This window comes from Mauremys reevesii, linkage group 12 (genome assembly GCF_016161935.1).
Source record: "Mauremys reevesii isolate NIE-2019 linkage group 12, ASM1616193v1, whole genome shotgun sequence".
Classification (NCBI taxonomy): domain Eukaryota; kingdom Metazoa; phylum Chordata; order Testudines; family Geoemydidae; genus Mauremys; species Mauremys reevesii.
In genome coordinates this window covers 39,019,819-39,040,143 of record NC_052634.1, presented here as the reverse complement: position 1 = coordinate 39,040,143, position 20,325 = coordinate 39,019,819, and the positions used below count along the sequence as shown (strand labels likewise).

Below are 20,325 nucleotides of genomic sequence, written 5' to 3'. Positions count from 1 at the left end.
GGGGGTGGAGGTTCTGGGGGGCAGTTGGGGCAGGGGTCTGGGGAGGGGGCAATCAGCGGACAGAGGCTGGGATTCAAAGGGCTCTGGGCTGCTGGCAGCCGGGGATCCCAGAGCCCTTTAAATCCCAGCCCCGGCTGGGAGTCAGAGGACTCTGGGCTGCCTGCAACCGCAGGGAGCCCAGAGCCTTTTAAATCCCAGCCGGGCCGGGAATCAGAGGGCTCTGGGCTGCCCACTGCGGCGGGGAGCCCAGAGCCCTTTAAATCTCAGCCGCGGCTGGGATTTAAAGGGCTCTGGGCTGCCTGCACCCGCGGGGAGCACAGAGCTTTTAAAATCCCAGCCGCGGCCGGGAATCAGAGGGCTCTGGGCTCCCCGCGCAGCAGGCAGCCCAGAGCCCTCTGATTCCCGGCCGCGGCTGGGATTTAAAGGGCTCTGGGCTGCCTGCAAACGCGGGGAGCCCAGAGCCTTTTAAATCCCAGCTGCCGCCGGGAATCAGAGGGCTCTGGGCTTCCCGCTGCAGCAGGCAGCCCAGAGCCCTCTGATTCCCCGCCGCGGCTGGGATTTAAAGGGCTCTGGGCAGCCCTGGCGGCGGCGGCGGCAGCGGCGCTCGAAGCAGGGGAGAAAAAATATTGGTGGGGCAGAGCCCCTGCCTGGGATTTATTCATGGGGCTAAAGCCCCAGAGCCCCATATAAGTCGGCGCCTATGGTAAGAGGCCCCACCAGGGGCGCTGGCCCTGCTTTCCTATCATCTTCTGATGTTGGCCACAAAGCATCAGCAGCTGGCTGCGGGTGGTTTTCAGTGGGGGTTTGACATGCCAGGGAGCAGGGAGCAGCCTGGCTGGGTGTCTCTGTGGCTGTCTGCTGGCCACGCATAGGCATGGTTCTCCCCTCCTCTTGCCCTACCCTTGGTTGCTCTGTGGCTTTTAAGCCTTCCCTTGGAGTTGTCAGCACCAGCCACCTCTGTCCTAGGTGCCCAGAGGAGGAGAGGTGTTGGGCTCCAGCCTGGGACTCTGCCTCCCTCCTGCCTTTCCCTGACTATGAAACCTGGCCCTGACACTCCTTTCTTCAAGCGCCATGTGGGCAAGAGGAAAAGTGTGGCAGAAAGCACAAGGGCCAAACTTGTGGGCATCAGAAATCCCAAACACCCAGTCAAACCATAGCCACTTCTAGACCCCATTCCAACCAAAGACCTAGCGCCAGTGGGTATGAGTCACTCAGCACAAGGTAAACAACTCATTCTTAGACAGCTGGAGACAGGAAAGCACTTGGATCTCCAGGGATTTACCACAAGGTCCCACTGAGATTTGAACTCAGATTTTAGCCTGCCAACCCTTACACCATGGGACCAGCTTGTGCTAGTTTCTCTGAATATTGGTGACCCTATCATAGAATACCAGGGTTGGAAGGGACCTCAGGAGGTATCTAGTCCAACCTCTGCTCAAAGCAGGGCCAATCCACAGACAGATTTTTATCCTAGATCCCTAAATGGCCCTCTTGAGGACTGAGCTCACAAACCTGGGTTTCGCCGTCCAATACTCAAACCACTGAGCTCTCCCTCCCTCACAGGCCCAGCTTGTGTAAGGGACTGTTGGCCCTTTACTAAAACTGAGTGGGGTTTTTTGGTTGGCTAGTTCCCAGTCCCAACAGAAGGGGGAAGGGTCAATGGGAAATCAGGACCCTGAGACTGAAAGGCCCCTGGGGCAATGGTCACCAACTGGTAGGGAACAAGTGAGAATTTGTTAATGAGTAAAATTCCTGGTGAAAATTGGCAAAGCTGTGGAGAGTTTGAAAAGTTCCAGTGAATTTACACATGAAGATACAAACAGAGAGACAAATAGAGAGAAAGAGAACATCACAGACTGCACTGGCCCACACAGACATAGACAAAAACCAAACCCACACAGCACACAGAGCCATATACACATAAGGGAAAGCCACACAAAACATAGAACAAATCCACACCAAAAAATACATCAAAAGCCCACAAGAGGAAAGCACAAAAACCACATACCAAAAGAATACTTAGCAAAAAATGATCTGCATGCAAAAGTCATACACACACACACACAAAACTATATGGCATCCACACAGGACCCACATGCACATCAACACAACAGACAACAAAAAACCCAACATACAGAAAGCCAGGCAGGGTTTGAGTCTCACAGTGAAGAGGGTGAGCACACTGGTGGTTTGGGGAGCAAAGACTGAGGGGGAGTCAGGGGCAGTGCTCTGGGCTCTGCTCGACACCTCCTGACACAGGCGGCTGGCGGAGAGCAGAGCCTGGTAGATCTGTGGAATCTGCCCTGCTCTCTGTAAAGCAAGGGGACCTCGGTGTCTTCTGAGCTGCAATTGTATTTTCTGCAGGGCAAAATGATTGGCAGAAGCCATTTGCTTAAAGGAAACTAGTGCTGTAGATGAGGTTTGAACTCACAACCTGAGCATGACTCCACTCAGCACTGCTCTGTAAGTACTGGACACTAACCCATTGCACCCCTGGATCCTGCTTTCAGGAGCTTCTCTCCATGTTTCATGGGTGGATTAGCAGAGGGGGGGGGTGGGGTTGCATTAGCTAAAACAAATCCATATTAAAGGCTGCAGGATGGCAGCAGCAGAGGTGGGGAGCCTCCTTCCATGTGATAGAGCTGGTTCCCCCTTCTGTTGCTCAGGGGAAGGTTGGTGCTTTGAGCCCACCCGGTGCTGGAATGTCCCATGGGTGAGATTAACGGGACTCTTGAGAAGAGAAGAGAAGAGAAGGGAGGGGAAGTCTTTTCTATCCCTGCCTAGCTCCATTGGTCTCCTGTGGCCCTTTCAGCTCTCTGCTCCCCTGTTGGGGAGACGCAGAGACAAGCCTCCATCTGGGAGAGTCACCGAGAGGCTGTGTCCCGTGGTGTGTGTGGGGGAGAGGGGTAGGGGTGGGATGGGGCTCAAGGGGAGAAGGTTGTGTGTGACAGTGTGTGGGGGAGGGGGAGGGTGTGTTCCTTAGGATAGAAATGATGGAAAACACAGGGGCAGTGACAGTGAAGCCCCGTGTCTGAGTGTTATGACCCTGTGTGGTGCTGCCGTTCACCTTCCCCTCCTATGGGCTCAGCTTTCATTGAATCCAGCATTTTTTCACCTGTCCTCACCACAGAGGTGTCCCACCTGCCTCAGCTACCGAGTGTCCCTCTTAGAGACGCCGAGGACTGGAACTGATTTCAGCTGCTGGACAGCTCTGCTAGGTCTTTATTCATTTGCACAGGAAAATGCTGAGTGTTTAAATTCATTTCAAATCCCCTGCCCCCATTCAGCGAACTCCTGAACATACTGGAGATGGGTCTGGAAATTGATTTTCATTCGAAAAAGTTTTTAAAGGGAATCACTTGAATTGGAACTAGGAACCCATTACCCTGCAGGGAAACATTCACCCACTGACCTACCCTCACAACAGAGAGTGTCCTGTATAGCCCAGAGCAGGACCAGTTTTTAACCTGGGGGTTAGTAAACTTTATCTCTATACAAACACCACAGCTTACAAACTCCCCACCCCCGCTCTGTGTCACCAGAGCACAACAACAACTCTCCTTGGAGCACACACAGCTCCCCAGCTCCCTGCCCGTCAGTCTCTCCAGCATTGCTCCAAACCCTTAAAGCAGGGTCTCAACCTCAAGTTACCTTAGGGCGGTGCCAATCCTCCAGTCCTCCCAGTGGGCCAATAATGTCACTCATACTGCCCAGAACCCGCCCCCCAAAACTCCACCCTCCACCGGCCTAAGGCTCTGGGAGGGAGTTTGGGTGGGGGGAGGAGGTCTAGGGTGCAGGCCCTGGGCTGGGGCTGGGGACTGGGGTTCAGGAGGGGGTGCAGGCTCTGGGGGGAGTTTGGGTGCAGAAGGGGTGAGAGGCTGGTCTCTGGAAGGGAGTTTGGGTGGGGAGGGTTCTGGGGTGCAGGCTCTGGGGGGAGTTTGGGTGCAGAAGGGGTGAGAGGCTGGTCTCTGGGAGGGAGTTTGGATGGGGGTTGGAGTTCTAGGGTGCAGGCCCTGGGCTGGGGCTGGGGATTGGGGTGCAGGAGGGGTGCAGGCTCTGGGGGGAGTTTGGGTGCAGAAGGGGTGAGAGGCTGGTCTCTGGGAGGGAGTTTGGGTGGGGAGGGTTCTGGGGTGCAGGCTCTGGGATGGAGTTTGCAGCGCTGTAACAAGGGTGAGGCGAGTGAGGCACTTGCCTCGGGGGCGCAAAGTGGAGGGGCGCAGCTCTACCACAATCAGCGGCGCTTCGGTGGCAGCTCTACCACTGCTGCTTCTTCAGCAGCAATTCAGCAGTGGGTCCTTCTCTCCGAGAGGGACTCAGGGACCCGCTGCTGAATTGCCACCGAAGGATGAATGAAGTGGCGGTGGCAATTCAGTGGCAGGTCCTTTCCTCCAACAGGGACTCAGGGACCCCCCGCCAAAGAGCCTGGAGCCGGCCCTTGCCTCGGGCACAAAAATTCCTTGTTATGGCTCTGGGAGTTTGGGTGCTGGGTGCAGGCTCTGGGCTGGGGCAGGGGGTAGGGGGAACAGGAGGAGGGGTGGGGGTGCAGGCTCTGGGAGGGAGACTGGGGCAGGTGGGAGGGGGTGTGTGGAGGGGGGTGCAGGCTCTGGGAGGGAGTCAGGAGTGTGGCGCTTACCTGGGGCTCCAAGGTGGGGCAGGCTGGGGGGCCTCCGTGTGCTGCTGTCCCCAGGCATCACCCCCACAGTGTCTCATTGGCTGCAGGGGCTCGGGACAGGGGCAGCGCATGGAGGCACAGCCCCACCCTGCCCTGCCATGGGGAGGGGCCGGCAGCCACTGGAGCGAGCAGACAGATGCTGCTCAGCTCCGCTGCACTGACAGGGCCCCTGGCGGGGGGGAGCGCCTGGGGGCAGCAGGTGGGGCCAAGGGAGTGACCTGGTCCAAAACTGCTGGAGCCCCACGGGCGAGACCTGGGGACCAGGACTGCCAGCCAGACAAACACCTTTAAGAGGAGGCGTCCCTCTCCCTGTCAAAAACTGATCTTCCTCCTTCAGTTCAGTGACAGCCTGAATTGTTCCTTATCCCGGCAGAGCCGGAGGATTGAAACAGAAACATCAAACCCCTGTGTAGCTTGCAGGAATGGACACAAACACTCCCTGGTATCTGAGGAGATGCTCAGCTTTGCCCTTGGTCAACTACAAGGCTAAAGGGAAAGGAGGTGGCGCCAGGTATAAAGAGTGAAACACGACACATCATAGTTATGCCCATGGTGGCTGCAAAATCTTTTGATGTACTTCTTCTTATCAGCAGTGTATTGTTTTCTCTGGAGCCTAGGCCTTGACCAAGAAATTTGTACCTTGATAAAATAATCGACTGCCCCTGGTGAAGGCAATGGACTTGACACCCACTGGGGTGTCCCTACACAGGTACAAGTACTAACAACAGTGGCTGCCTTTTAGCCATAGATTTTAATCAGGGCAATAAATTGAAACAAACCCCTGTTAAATCATTTCTCAGCCCGAGTCCTTCACCCACATTCCCTAGAACATTGGGCCACCATGTGGACGTTTCATTTCTGACCTCAGTTTCACACAGAGACAAAATTTCCTTTGCACAGATCCATGAAAAGCAAAATCTTCCTGTGTCTCTTGTCTGAGCCAGGGCATTCGACGCCAGTGAACCCTTCTCTCCTGCAATGGCGACGGTCAGACAGAGGGGTCGTGGCACCCGCATCCCTGCCAGGGAGATATTGGCTCGGCTCTTTCTTTCTGCTGCTGTGGTTAGTCCATGAAACATCAGGGATGAAATGTAAGGCTGAATTCACGCACCAGCCCTCTGAAAAATTTCAGTTCCCCAGAGAAATCCTGCCCCCTGCTATTGGAACGATGTGCTGGAGATTTGACTAGGAAAGGGACTGTCTGAATTGTCAGAATGGGGAATGAACAACAATCTACAGCAATGTCGTTCACACAAACACACTCTAATCATGCTCCAACCGGAAGAGAAATAGGCAGGAATTCTCGCTGTTCAGCCCAGAACACATTTACACTGATGCGCAGCCGTGAGTGTGCTCGGGAAGCTGGTCTGAGCAAACAATTTGAAGTGACAATTCAGTGAGAACAAAATCATCATGCAGTGAAATCAATGCATGTCAAGTAGTTGTGGCCGAGTAGTTAAGGCGATGGACTAGAAATCCATTGGGGTCTCCCTGCGCAGGTTCGAATCCTGCCAACTACGCAAGCGCTGCGCTGCTGTTGTTATTATTGTAGTCTTAGTGCCTGAGCATCCACAGTGCGAACTGGAGATAAATCTAGTTTCACTCTGTCTACACTTAAAATGCTGCTGTGGCACTGCTATAGCACTTTGGAGTAGACAGTGACTGGAGGGTTTTTCCCATCCCTGTAACCCGGGCTTAGGTCACCTTACCTCTATGGGTGTGGGGAGGGTCACACCCTGAGAGACGTCACTCTGCCAATTCAGTGCTCAGCGTACACCAGCCCTTAAATCCCTCTGGGTATTTCAATGCAGGCACTGACCTGTGAGAGGAAAACATCAGCTCACAAACACAGAGACTGAATTTCCCACATTTAATCTCGCTGCACTTTCCAGAAAGTCACAAAATTCAATTCATTCTTGCTAGGACAGAGAAAAAATAAGTGATACTAAGTTTTTGGCTTGATTAAATACAATTAAGTGTTTAATTAATATAGTAAAAATCTGTCCTGATTCCTCTAACTAACACCACAGCGTGAAATAGGAACAGAGACAAAGCTTGTCAGTGACGACTAATTTCACAAATGATCTTCCCATTATTAATTTCCACTTTGGAGGTCTGGGCATCTCCAGTGTCATTGCTCTGCGTTCACCTTCCCCTAGAATTGTTCTCGGACATTCGACTTCCTCTGCGGCATGGGGCTCGGGTCACTTCCTGGAGGATTCCCTGCACCTTGAGGTCTTTAAGCCACAATTTGAGGACTTCAATAACTCAGACATAGGTTAGGGGTTTGTTACAGGAGTGGGTGAGTGAGATTCTGTGGCCTGCATTGTGCAGGAGGTCAGACTAGATGATCATAATGGTCCCTTCTGACCTTAAGTCTATGAATCTAGTCCCAAATATGGAAAACTGCAGTTCAGCATGAGAATAGTGACCCCGTCTCCTTCCTGCACCTGCTCTACATTGCTCCACAGCAGCTTCTCCACCTGCAGAGTCACCCCAGCACTGCAGTGCAGCTCCAGGGTTCAGCAGGGCCCCTGGCAAGGACAGTGGGTGCAGCTAATAGCCCAGTGTGCCTGGACGTGAGGCAGCTGTAAAAGCAACACCACCCCCCAGAAGTACAGAGACTGAATTCCCCAACTTTAACATCATGACCCCCTGTAGAAAGCCACACGTGTCAGTTGTATTTTCACAGGGAGATGCAAAAATCAAGTGACACCAATTTTTAAGTTGAGTAAATAAAGTTGAGGAGATAGTTATTAACCTCACAAAAATATACTAAAGATCCCTCAACATAACACCTGAAGGTGAAATATGAACAGAGACAAACCTTGTCAGCAAAGGCTCATTTCCCAAATGATCCTCAAAATGTTACTAATTCCCACCCCTCCTCCACAGGAGCTCTGTGCAGTGTCACTGTTCTGCAGGCAGCTTCCCATTCAATGCTGTTGTGGGACATTCCCAGGCCTGGAAATGTACCAAGGACAGAATTTGAAGAGCAAACCTGGCTCCCCGCACCAGGCGGGATTTGAGTGTTTTGTCCCTGTCACTTAGTCTGTGTTAATAGTACAGATGCCATGGGCAGGACTCCAGGCTCTGATTGAGGTATCCTGGCACAGGGGCTGGTGGGGGAGAAAGGATGGTAGATTCTGACCTGTGCTCTGGAGAGAAGCTAATAAGTGAAGGGGGCATTTCTGACTCCTCCCCTGTCTCAGTGTCCCAGGGCTGGAATTCTACATTCCACAGGGCCAAATGAGGGGGTGATGCCATTTGGTTAATGAAAACCAGTGCTCCAGGTGAGGCTTGAACTCACAACCTCAGCATAGCTCCTCTCAGCACTGCCCTATAAGTACTGTGCGCTAACCAATTGCGCCACTGGAGCACCTGTTAATTAAGATTTTCTGAGACCCCTAGGCTGATAAAGCCAAGGAGTGACCCCCCCAAAACATTCTCAGTGGGGCTGAGAGCAGGTAGCAACAAGTGTTGTACTCAGTGGGGTGGATTCTTCTTAAGGGTTCCAGGCACCATTTGACCCTTTTGTTCTTCCCTGTGTAATAACAGAGCTGGTTCAGACTCAATGGAGAGTCTTGCTGCAGACCAACAGATCTGAAATCACTGAGAACCAGCTCTAAGCATTAGTCCTGCTTTGGGACAGTGTCTCTCATGCAAGAAACTGCCCAGTCTGCGCTAGCAGTGAGGCTCCTCACTAACAGCTGAAATCAGGAGAGCTGTGTGAAGTGCAGGGCCCCAGAGGTGCCTGAACAGGGGGGAACAGCACCCCAGGTGCCCAGAGGAGGAGAGGTGTGCTGGGCTCCAGCCTGGGACTCTGCCTCCCTCCTGCCTAGCCCTGACTATGAAGCCTGGCCCTGGCCCTCCTTCCTTTAAATGCCATGTGAGCAAGAGGAAGCATGTGACAGCTGCAGGGACCAAAGTTGTGGACATCAGGTGAAGCAGCGAGAAACAACCATATGGTCAAACCACAGGAATCTCTAGCCAGACTGTTAAGTTCTTGGACCCCAACCTGTAGCCGCCAGCCCATTGAACCAGCCAGACCAAAGACCTATCTCCAGTGGGGATCAGTCACCCAGCAGGAGGGAAAAACCTCACTCTCTACCTGAGAGAAGGTAGCCAAACACATTGAGCTCCAGTACTTTGTAGCAAAGCAACATATCTCTACAAGGTCCCACTGAGATTTGAACTCAGATTCCAGGATTCAAAGTCCTGAGTGCTGCCCATTACACCATGGGACCTGCTACTGGTTCATTTTCTAGACCCCTGTGACTCTCAGCTGGTTTGCCCTCTGCACTTATTGCTTCCCACCATCAGCTTCCTCTCGCGGGTCTCTCTCTCCTCCTCCAGTGACTGTGGTCCTGCAGTACCGGATCCGTGGGTCCTGACCTGAGTCCCTGCATCCCCCTGCTTTGTCTCCATTCCGTGCAGGCTGCAAAAATGTCAGGGGAGTCTGCTCCTCCCTTCACTAGATGCTCCCGCTCATATCAGCCAACTGCAGCCTCATCTCCTGGAACTCAGGCAGCTGTTGCTTGATCCGATCGTACAGTCACACACTGACTCGCTCCCCTGCCTGGATGCTCTTGTGGAAATCCCACAGGTGACACTGCAGGACTTGGCACTGTTGGTTTCTTTAATGTTGTGGTGTTTCCCTGACCGCTGGAACAAAGCCGCCAACTCCTCCCTCACCGACTCCCACCAATCCCCCTGGTTGCCGTAGGACCCTCTCATGCTTTCCCGTTCTGCCAACACCGCCAGGCCTCGCCCCCCTGCTCCTTTATCTTGCAAGCTCTGGATGTTCAGCTTCCAATATCCTCTGCCGTGGGTCAGGGAATTGCCCACATTGAGCACACGGTGAGAGCTGCGTGATCCGAACAGTCCATTGGCACCACCCTGCACTGGGCTGTCGACGTGCTCTCCTTCACGGAAATCCGGTCAGTGCAACTCCTGGCCTGTCCCCGCAGAAAGGTGTATCCCCTCTGCGGCCGGTGTGAGCTCGGGTCAGAGGAATAGGAGGTTACTGCCCGCCCTCCACTGGTTCACTGTGCAGAAACAGGTTCTCTAAGCCGACCTCGCTATAGACCTGCACCAGGTAGTGCTCATCGTAGAAGAGTTTCCTCTGACGGTCAGGAAAACAGGACCAGCAGTCCTTAGGCCGGTGCAACAATTGAAATCCCCCCCGACACCAAACACCGTGCAGTCCAGAGGAAGGGAGCCAGTTCCTTCATAGAAATTTCCTTTCATGCCTTAGCTGGGGACCATACACACTAATATAGCCGTAACCAGTGCCATGGAGCACAAAGCCCACCAGTAATGCCCTCCCTGGTTGGAGCTCCAGCCCCTTCTGTACTCGCACTGCAAATGTGAAGAACAAGACTCCAACCCCATCATTCTTCCCTGGCCCAGAGGACCAGAGAGATGGGCCCTTCTTCCAATCACCCTCTGCCCATCAAGCTACCCTAGAGTTGTTAATGTGCATTTCCTGAACACCCACCATGTCCAAGCCCAGCTGCTCCAAGACACTGAACATCAAGTGCCTCCTCCTGGGCCCCCAACTCCCTTCCACATGGCCACTTTCACACATGCCCCTTCCCTGGCACTGCCCTCCCTCAGCTGCACAGAAGAGTTTTCATCCTCTCTACCTGCCTGTCACTGCCCAGCACCCCCTCTAGCACTCTCTTCCTGCCATATTGGGTCCACCAATAACTCACGTAGGAGAGACAGCTCCTGTCCCTCATTGTTAAATGTCAGGCCAGCCAATTAGGGGCAGAAGCCCACAATATATTTTCCTACTGCAGAGCCCAAGCTCAGGGACTCATCTTGGGTGCAGGGACCACTGTGCTCCCAGAAAACAAGCCACCACTGTGCAAAGAGAGATGACAGGGCCTGCCAAAGCCTGGGATTGAACCAGGGACCTTTAGAACTTCAGTCTAACGCTCTCCCAACCGAGCTACTTTGGCAGCTGTGTGGTAATATTTTGGCCTGTTGCTTCTCTGCCCGGGATGTTTTTGCAGCAGTTGCACACAAAAAGGACGTCATTGGGAGCGGCCCATGAAGACAAGATTCGCTTTTGCCTGCCTTGCTCAGCTTGACTTGCTGCCTCACCCTGTTCCTGCCCTAGTGCCCGGGCTGACCTGGTGGTGGAAGGGGACTGGGGGCCAGTGGCGCGGGGAGGAGGTTGAGCTGGACCCTGAGCTAGGCTAGACCCTGGCGGTGAGAGTCTGGCCACCACTTGCCGCCCCACCCTGTTGTCCTGGCTTCCCCCACTGGGTGTCATTTCGGGAGGGACGTGGGGCTTCTGCCTCCCCTCCCCGATTTTCACACCGCAGAGGAGCGCGAACAGGAAAATGAACGGCTGCTCCACACCCCCACCGGAGGAACCCGACACCCTTAGCTGCTCCCCCTGCTCCCCCCCAGCTGTGCTACTGAGTGGAAGCGTCCTGTGCCCATCACACAGAGCTCGATTAATCAAAGCCCTCTTCTGCCAGCACCGGGCCTCCTGCTTCTTACACTGGGCCTGCAAGCGAGGGGGCGGCTGGCACAGCGCCAAGAGTCTAACCTGTGAGGCAGGAGGCGGCTGACGCCCGCAGCCTGCTGGGGAGCTCCCAGAAGTTATTAAGGGACAGAGACTCCTCAATGCCCTTAGTAACAAGGGTTTGGGGGTCACAGAGGCCAGTAAGGGGGTCACTGTGTCGGCCTTATAACCCTGGGTGTCAGGTCACTGTGCAGCTTTGGTCTAGAGGCTCAGATCCCAACAACTGACCAGCAGCCCACAGCCTCCCCCTGGGTCTGCCCCACCTGGTTACTCCTTACAGGCCGACCTTACCCCCCTTCCAGCCCCGGATTCACCCCCTAATCATCCTAAAGGCACTCAGAGCCACAGCCATGGAGGTGCTGAAGGAGGCAGGGCCCCAGTGGCCTAATGGATAAAGCATTGGCTTCCTAAGCCAGAGATTGTGGGTTCAAGTCCCATCTGGGGTGGAAAAACTCCTTCCTTCTTGTATATTGCAACAAAGCCTTGGTGTTATTTTCCCCAAGGAAGCTGGGTGACGTTTGAACCCAAAGTACTGGAACTTCGGAGCAATCCCCCAGAAACAGCATCTTCCACTTGACAAATGCTTTCTAGACCCATCAGTAGCAAACACTTAATACTAGTGTTTGTCTGAGAATAGAAGGAAGGGGAGTGTTTACTCCGACACCTCAGTGAGTGAAACAGACAGAAAGAACAAGGCTGTCCTGAAAGAGAATGGATCTGTCTGGAGACAAAGCAGAACCTGAGAATGAGCAACAGTGTGAAAAGAAGAACTTCAAATGTGTGTTAGGTGTTAGATAGGTTGGTCTGACAAATTTCAAGAAAATACCAATGCTCGTAGACTGATGTGGACACTGGCTGCTTCTGATCTTTTACTGAGAATTCATTGAGAAATATTTTCCTTAACTCTGTTATGGAATATTAGGTGGGCTATGAAGGCACCATTCCTCCTGCTTTCACCCTTCGAGACAACACGGCTACATGGCATGCGGCCAGTGCTCATCTTCCAGTCAACTGCTAGAGAAGACAACACAGACAGGGATGGCAGCAGGGCAGACTGGAGCTCCTCGGAGATGGTGGGACCAGGTCTCATCAATGGGGAGGTGGCCACCCCAGCATGCACAAGGCTGAGCCAGTAAGTGCGGCGTGTGCTCCACGGTGCCCTTACTCCCTGCATGTGGTGGTGGAGGGCAGTTACTGAGATCGGTTGGTTTAGGAAATGTAGGGCTTGGCTACACTTGCAGAGGTAGAGCGCTGGGAGTTAAACCACAGCAGGGAAACCGCTGCCGTGTGTTCACACTGACAGCTGCAAGCGCACTGGAGTGGCCACATTAGCAGCTCTGGCAATGCCACAGAGAGCAGTGCAGTGTGGTAGCTATCCCAGTGTGCAAGTGGCTGCAACGTGCTTTTCAAATGGGGGACGGGGTTGGAGTGTGACAGGGAGTGTGTTGTGTGTACGTGGGGGGAGCGACAGTGTGTTTGGGGGGCTGAGAGTGTGTCAGCATGCTGTCTTGTGTGTTCGGACAGCAGCAGACCCCACCTCCCCTCATACACACTCACAACAGCAGCATTCCACACTAATGGTTGCTTTGTCCCAGAGCAGATAAGCAGCCGGCTGTCAGAAACGGAGCTTTGAAAGGGGATATCCGCATGCCTGCAGCCGATTTCAAAACAATGACCAGAGTGGGCACTTGACTTCAGGGGATTTTGGGACATTTCCTGAGGCCAATCACAGTGCAGTGATGCAACACGTCATCCACACTGATGCCCGGGTATTTCAGCAGGGCTCAGCGAGCTTTATGCTTCTCATGGAGGTGGATTACCAGGAGCGCTCCACCTGCAGAGCCCAGGTGCTCCATGTGCCTTGCGAGTGTGGACACCTCAGGAGTTAGGGCACCCGGGGCTGCTTTAATGAGCTCTAACTTGCAAGTGTAGCCAAGCCCCTAGACTATGTCACTTGTGTGACTTACTTGTGCTATTGTAATAAATACAATAGACGTGCAATGGTCAGAAATTGCACCAGCAGAGAAGTATATTGCAGGGAAACCATAAGGAAAATAAGAGTTTAAATTATCCTCCACATGTCCCGCGTCCCACTAAAATGAATCCAACCCACAGGGCACGTGGGCAGAAGTATCAGTGTCAGGATGCTACATTGTTAGCACAGTAAATGAAGCTGCAAAATAAATGATGTTTAAATGACCTCACTCTATTTTTTACAATCTGGTATTAAGAGGTAATAGATACAGATGGACACCAGGCAGGGTCGTTTGGAGGATGAAGCCTTTATGCTTCCATCCCCCACCACTGTCAAGTTTTAGCCAATTAGGACAAGTCAGCAAATAAGAACAACCTCAGGTCTCAGTAACTGCTGCAGGTAGCAAAGTCCTACAGGGAGCAGTTTCTGGCACTACACCTGCGCAGCTCTGCTCCCCAGCTCTTCTCGGGCTCCTGCTCTCTCCTTAGCTCCGCCCCACTCTGACCCAGGCACTTCCAGCTCCCACGGAGGATGGGACCCCCTGGCCTGGTGACTCCCTCATTACACTGCCTGGCCTGTCAGTGCGGCTAACTTGGAGCTTTGGCCTCTCCCCATTACCCAGGGGACTGTCAGTCTCAGGGGCCTGATTTCCCATTGGCCCTTCCCCCTTCTACTGGGACTGGGAACTAGCCAACCAAAACCCCCACTAAGCTTTAGTAAGGGGCCAACAGTCCCTTACACAAGCCAGCCCCGTAAGGGTCACTGATGGCCAGAGACAGGACCATGAGCTGGTCCCATGGTGTAAGGGGCAGCACTCAGAACTCTGAATCTTGCAATCTGAGTTCAAATCTCAGTGGGACCTTGTGGTAAGGTCCTAGAGTTCACATTGCTCCACTTCCCTGTCTCCTGCTCTGCAAGAGCAATTTTTTCCCCTCCTGCTGGATGGGTCACGGCTCTAGAACTGACACCTGAGGGTTGGGATTCTCACGGCTTCACCTGGTGCCCACAAGTCTGGCACTTGCCTCTGTGCTTGAAAGAAGCAGGGCCAGGGCCAGGCTTCATAGTCAGGGCTGGGCAGGCTGGAGCCCAGCACCTCTCCTCCTCTGGGCACCTGGAGCAGAGGCGGCTGGTGCTGACAGCTCCAAGGGAAGGCTTAAAAGCCACAGAGACCAGGGCAAGAGGAGGGGAGGACCATGCCTATGTGTGGCCAGCAGACAGCCACAGGGCCAGCCTGCTCCCTGCTGTGCTGAACCCCACTGAAGGCCACCCACAGGCCAGCATGCAGGGCGGCTGCTGATGCTCTGTGGCCAACATCAGAAGAGGGTAGGAAAGCAGGGCCAGCCCCCCCGGTGGGGGAGGCCTCTGACCGTTCCCACTCATGGTGCTCACTTTGGCAGTGGAGCCGCCCATTTTCTTTGGCAAGTCAGGAAGGGCAAAGGCGAGACTGGAAGCCCCTGGGGCTCAGGTCCCAGCCTTTGTGACGCCCACCCCCCAACTCCTTCCCAGGGCTCTAGCTGAAGCCGGAGCACTGGCCTGAGCGGCCAAGAAGAGGTTCCAGCTGTGAAGAAAGCAGGACTTGCAGCACAAAGTGAGCACAACCACGAGGGGACTCAAATCCTGAATCATCCGATCCACAGGGAGATGCCTTATCCTTTAGGCCACATGATGAGGGGGTCTAAGCTCTTCTTTGGAAAAGCCGGACACTGTGTTTCTCAGGTCATCTGCTGAGGAGGCTGAGACGCTCTGGGCACAAGAAGTTAAGTTCCCAGCGACACGTGAGACTTATTTGTATGGGGCCAGGTGCAGGGCTTTGGCAGGGAGGCTCGGGCATGGGGGATTGAGGTGCAGCGGACGGACCGGCTGTCTAGGCACAGAGATTTAGTCTCCCTGAGGAGGAGGAGGAATCCTGCTGACAGGCAGTGGCTGTGCAGAAAGAGGAGGGGTTCCTGGGACTTTTTTTGCCTCTCGTTTGCCTGCCTGCTCACTCTTGCCTGCACACTGGGATAATCACTCTTGTGGTGAATGGTGAAGATGTTTCCTAATAAGCCCAGGTAGCTCAGTTGGTAGAGCATCAGGCTCTTAATCTGAGGGTCCAGGGTTCCAGCCCCTGTCTGGGTGCTCAGCTTTTAAGTTGCCTTGTGTGCCAGGAGCCAAACTCTGTTCACAGCCACACAGGGATTCCCAGAAGCTGTGGCCATTTCCTGGAAAGGTTCCTTTCCTTAGCAATCAGGAGAGAGGCCACATCCACAGGAGCAGGTGCAGAAAGCGCAGTCTCTGGCTGCCAGGAAGTGCTGTGGGGCCAGGTGCTGAGAAAGCCCAGAGGGGGAGCAGCAGAGATGAGGGGAAGAGAGACAGAGAAGCAATGAGGACAGAGCACAAGTGTAAAGGGGGCATCTTGTCTGGCTATTGTGGGGAACTTCCCTGGGTTATACAAGACCCTGGTGGAATTGGCCAGTGGAAAGATCTGAGTCCCCACCCCCTTACCCAGAGGCTGCCTGACCTCGAGGACTGTTAGGATACAGATATTCAGGCCAGTCTGCAAAGGCCTGTACTTTAAGAATTTAGGTGTATTTTTATCACTTAGCTAGTTATAAAGATATAAAAGAAAGAATAAAAAATCACTGTCTGTCTGTGTAATGGCCTTCTCTTACTGTGACAGTCTGAGGCCTGGTTCTTCGGCTAAGCAGCAAAGGCAGCCATGAGCTGGGAAGTGTATGGTCACATCCTCACATTCCCAACTAGTCACATTGAAATAAGGTGCAATTGGGCTGTTAGGAATACAATCCTGTCCTGATATTCCATCACCTCCAGAGAAAGGGAAACTTAGTTTGGTAGCATCCTGTCTGGCAAGAACTCACTTATCAATAGACACAGCTGGAAAACCCTTATGTCTGTATAGATGTAGTTGTGAAATCCTCCCTTCTGTATTGTTTTGTATGTTTATTTGCATGGTCTCTGTCTGGGTCTGTGATTGTTTCTGTCTGCTGTATAATTAATTTTGTTGGGTGTAACCAGTGAAGGTGGTGGAATATAACCATGTTACAGTATATTAGGACTGGTTAGTCTAGAGAAGGAGTGAGGGTGCCAGGCGGCGCAGCGGTCGGGGCCGCGTGGTGAGTGCTCCGCTGAAGCGCTGGCCGCCCCTCTTCTCTCTCCCCCCGCTCCCTCCCTTCCCCACTAGACCGGCGCGCACTCTGCAGCACAGGGAGTCCACTGGCTCCGGCCGCCCTGTGGGGTTTTTTTTGTTTTACCCTGCTTTGCCGGCCGCGCCGTTGTTTTCCTCCCCGCCCCGTGCTTTGCTGCTCCAGCCCTGCCAGTTTTGTGTTGCCCCCACTTTGCCACTCCAGCCGCACCGTGACCCCCGCTTTGTCGCTCCAGCTGTGCCATGTCCCCCACTTTGCCGCTCGAGCCGTGCCGTTTCCCCCCCCTGTTTTGTTGCTCCGGTGGCCCCACCCCATTTTTTTTTGCTTGGGGTGGCAAAAAAGCCAGAGCCGGCCCTGCCCACACCTGACTCCCTGCCATCTCTACCGGGGCCTGACAAGCTTTACTTGTGTTTGGATTCTGCAAAGCAGAGGAGCAGGTGAGGTTTTCCTTGCAAGTTGTGTGTGAGTGAATCTTTGGCCAGGTCTGCACTACAAAGTTGTTTCAGCAGAATTATATTGCTCAGGTGTGTGAAAAACACACAACGCTCTCTCGGTCGGTAGGTTGTGGCTGGTGCACACACTGCAATGCCACGTCTGGCAACAAAACTGCCCTGTTTTACTGACAAAATAAAACAACTTCGATGAGAGGTCTAGAGCTTTTTGCAGCAAACTTAAAGTGACAGAGTGTCAGTGTAGATGCTGCTGTTCATTATATCACCATAACTGGCCTCCTCCAGTATCCCACAATGCCTGCCGTGAACTCGCCTGCCCTGCATTCCTGCTACAGAGCCATGGGCCCCTCCCCTTTCATCGCTCTGGGAAGTTCTGACAGCTGAGCCTGCTGCTCTGCTCCAGCAGCCAGGAGCAAATCACTGCCGTGGATGCTGCTCTCTCCCGCCCTGCGAACACAGAACAGGGTGGTGGGAACTTCCTTACATGGTGGGGGGGGGCACCGGCATCCGAACTGTGACACCCCCATGACACCCCTTCCCTCGAGGAGGCTCTTACCTTCTAAACAGGGACGGCTGTTTTCTAGTAAAATCACTAAAAGGGAAGGAGAAAACTCGAAAGAGGTTCCTCCTGGCGCTCACGTCCGTGAACCCAAATACTCTCTCAGTCCTCAAAGAGAGACCTGGAGAAGGAGACTTGCTGAAGCAAAGCCACAGGGGTCTTTGAGATTTCCCCGGCCCCTCGTCCCTGTCCTGCCTGGCTCATGTCAGCATCTCTCTGTGAGGTCACCAACTCCCCACCACCTTTGACCAATAGTCTGAGGTCCTGCAAAAGGCCTTTGTGATGTCACTGCCACACCCCTCTCTTGCTGTGCTAATGTCCTGCCCCTGGCCAGGCACTTTGGAGGTTTGAGCTACTCCCTGTGGATCACCCCACTCAAGGAGCGTTCGTTCTAGGCAGCAAGCCGGCTAGACAGGAAAACATCAGACGCTGCTCCCAATGTTACACTCAGTTTTTCAGAAATTAGTCGACTTTATGGCCAGAAGAGACCATTAGAGCATCTAATCTGACCCCCTGCATATCACAGGCCTCCTGTATGACACAATAGCTACTTTTGGGGCAAACACATCCCAGAAAGGCAGCTAGTCTTCATTAAATGACATCAAGAGATGAAGAATCCACCACTTTCCTTGGTAGCTTGTTCCTGTGGTGAATCATCCTCGCTGTTGAATATTTGTGCCTTAGTTGTAATATGAATTTGTCTCTTTTCACCTTCCAGCTATTGGGTCTTGTTATGCCTTTCTCTGCGAGATTAAAGAGCCCTTTCATACCCAATCTTTTCTCTCCATTAAGGCACTTCAACACTTCAATGGAGTCACTTTTCATTCATGAAGGACCCCGCCGCTGAATTGCCGCTGAAGACCCAGAGTGGAAGAATCTCCGGAGGCCAGGACCCCACGAGTTTTCCAGAGCTCCCAGAGTTAGTGAAGGACCCCTCCAGGAGCCCAAAAACTCTTGTGGGGCCTGCGGGACCAGGGCAAATTGCCCCACTTACTCCACCATCTGGGCGGCCCTGATGGGACCTGGAGCTACTGTTATTTCAGGAGTCCTGTGAGACCCTCAGCTGGTTGGTTTGCACTCTGCTCTTGGGACTCTCTCTCCTCCTCCTCTCTGCTGCTCTCCTCCCTAGACATTGAACCCAGCCCTTGCTGCTGCCAACACCAACTGGCAGAAGGGCCTCTAAGTCCCCTGCCTGAGGAGGCCAATGCATGTGGTCGGCCATAAGCAATATGATATTTTCTGTCTTATTCTCTATCCCTTTCTTAATGATTCCCAAGATTCTCTTTGCTTTTTGCCCGTCGTTGCACACTGAGCGGATGTTTTCAGAGAACTATCCAGTGACTACAAAACCCCACACTTGAGTGGGAACAACTATTTTTGGCATCGACATTTTATATGTATAGATGGGATTATGTTTTCCAATGTGCATCACTTTGCATTTATCAACAAATCTGTCATTTTGTTGCCCTTTCACCCAGTTTTGTGAGCTCTTTTAGTAACTCTTCGCAGGCTGCTTTGGACTTAACTTTCCTGAGAAGTTTTGGATCATCTGCAAATTTAGCCACCTCGCTGTTTACCCCTTTTTCCAGATCATTTATGAATATGTTGAATAGTACTTGTCCCAGACCCCCTGGGAGACACCACTATTGACCTCTCTGCATTTTGAAAACTGATCATTTATTCCTACCTTGTAATCAGTTATTTACCCATGAGAGGACCTTCCCTCTCATCCCATGAGAGTGTAATAGAGCAGAATAGGGCTTCCTTGGGTGTGGGTGTGAATTGACAATATATCAGGGGGTTGTGCACATTTATTGTCCTGGTGAAAAAGTGTGTCTGATACTCAGTCTTTGCTGCTCCTGCCAGCTGTGACTGCTGAGGACATTTTCCTTCTCTAATCCGGGGTCTCTCTTCTGCCAGATTCTCAAAAAGTCAGGCCCCCTGCAGACTATGGCAGAGCAGTTTGGTAATAGGCTGCAGGACTCACCATGTAAGAATGTAGCTGCTGTAGCACCTTGACTGTCCATGGGCCAAATCTTGCAGCCCTGGATAACCTCCCACTGATGGCAATGGGAATTGAGCCTTTGTAACTAGCTGCTGGTACCTGAGGTCTCAGCTATGGATTAAACTGATGGCAAACACAGCTTCAGCCAAAGAAGAGAAGGATATAAGTGAAAGAGCAAAGCCAGCCCTGGGGAGCTGCTGCAGTCCCATCACCACAGCTGGAAGGGAGAAGACGAAAAACTCCCTAAAGTGCTGGGAGCAGCCCCGAGAAAAGGAAGTTTGTCAGTGAGATCAGTAGCAATAACTGTGAAATGACGGAGTGCTTTCTCCTCTGTGCCGACATAGCTGAATTGTGTTACTTTACTGTGAGAATAAGCTTTAAAATATCCTGCTCTAATTTCAGGATGGATCTGTAACCATAACTGGACTCTGTGGGAAGTGGCCTCTAGATTATGATCTTTGGGCAGAGCTGGCTGAAGAGCCTTCCTACTCACCAGGAGATCCTGGCTTGACCTGCTAGTTCTTCCTTGCTGAACCTGGCTTTTCTGTCTGGCTCCTTTCTTTTATTTCTTCTAATGAAAAGAAAAGACCTCACTGCACAATCCTTGTAAGTGCTTGTTCAAGACACAGAGACCCTTCCGTGCAGCTAAGTCTTGGAAAGTGTTAAGTGGTAAATCTGGAGCTGATGGAAAGGTTACCATGACTCAGAGTTGAGCTGAAGCTGCTGTGACTGAAACACAGAGAATATTTAAAAATAAACGATACAAAGTGTTTGAAGCGTCAGTTATTGTGGCATTGGGGGTAACATACAGGTTGTAGGGGGATGTTAGCGTTTTGGTATTGGACGGCATATACATATACACAGTCTGTCATGTCCCCAGTGCGGGGTATACGGTGGGTGAGTTCAAGGTACAGCCAGCAAGCAGTGAGGGCACATCACTCATACAAACAGGTTATGGATAGTCGTGGGCATGAATAA

The 20,325-nt window shown here is 52.8% G+C and overlaps 6 non-coding genes across 6 annotated transcripts; 3 read left to right on the top strand and 3 right to left on the bottom strand.

Moving 5' to 3' along the window:
• The first annotated feature begins 6,110 nt into the window (after positions 1-6,110).
• Positions 6,111-6,192, top strand: TRNAS-AGA. Its single transcript has one exon. It is a non-coding gene; the product is annotated as a tRNA-Ser (tRNA).
• Positions 6,193-7,957: 1,765 nt separating this feature from the next.
• TRNAI-UAU lies at positions 7,958-8,051 on the bottom strand. The gene is made up of 2 exons: positions 8,014-8,051; positions 7,958-7,993 (listed from the first exon to the last, which is right to left on the bottom strand). It is a non-coding gene; the product is annotated as a tRNA-Ile (tRNA).
• Positions 8,052-8,847: 796 nt separating this feature from the next.
• On the bottom strand, positions 8,848-8,919 carry TRNAQ-UUG. The gene has a single exon. It is a non-coding gene; the product is annotated as a tRNA-Gln (tRNA).
• Positions 8,920-10,565: 1,646 nt separating this feature from the next.
• On the bottom strand, positions 10,566-10,638 carry TRNAF-GAA. Its single transcript has one exon. It is a non-coding gene; the product is annotated as a tRNA-Phe (tRNA).
• Positions 10,639-11,586: 948 nt separating this feature from the next.
• TRNAR-CCU lies at positions 11,587-11,659 on the top strand. Its single transcript has one exon. It is a non-coding gene; the product is annotated as a tRNA-Arg (tRNA).
• Positions 11,660-15,233: 3,574 nt separating this feature from the next.
• On the top strand, positions 15,234-15,306 carry TRNAK-CUU. Its single transcript has one exon. It is a non-coding gene; the product is annotated as a tRNA-Lys (tRNA).
• The last annotated feature ends 5,019 nt before the right edge of the window (positions 15,307-20,325 follow it).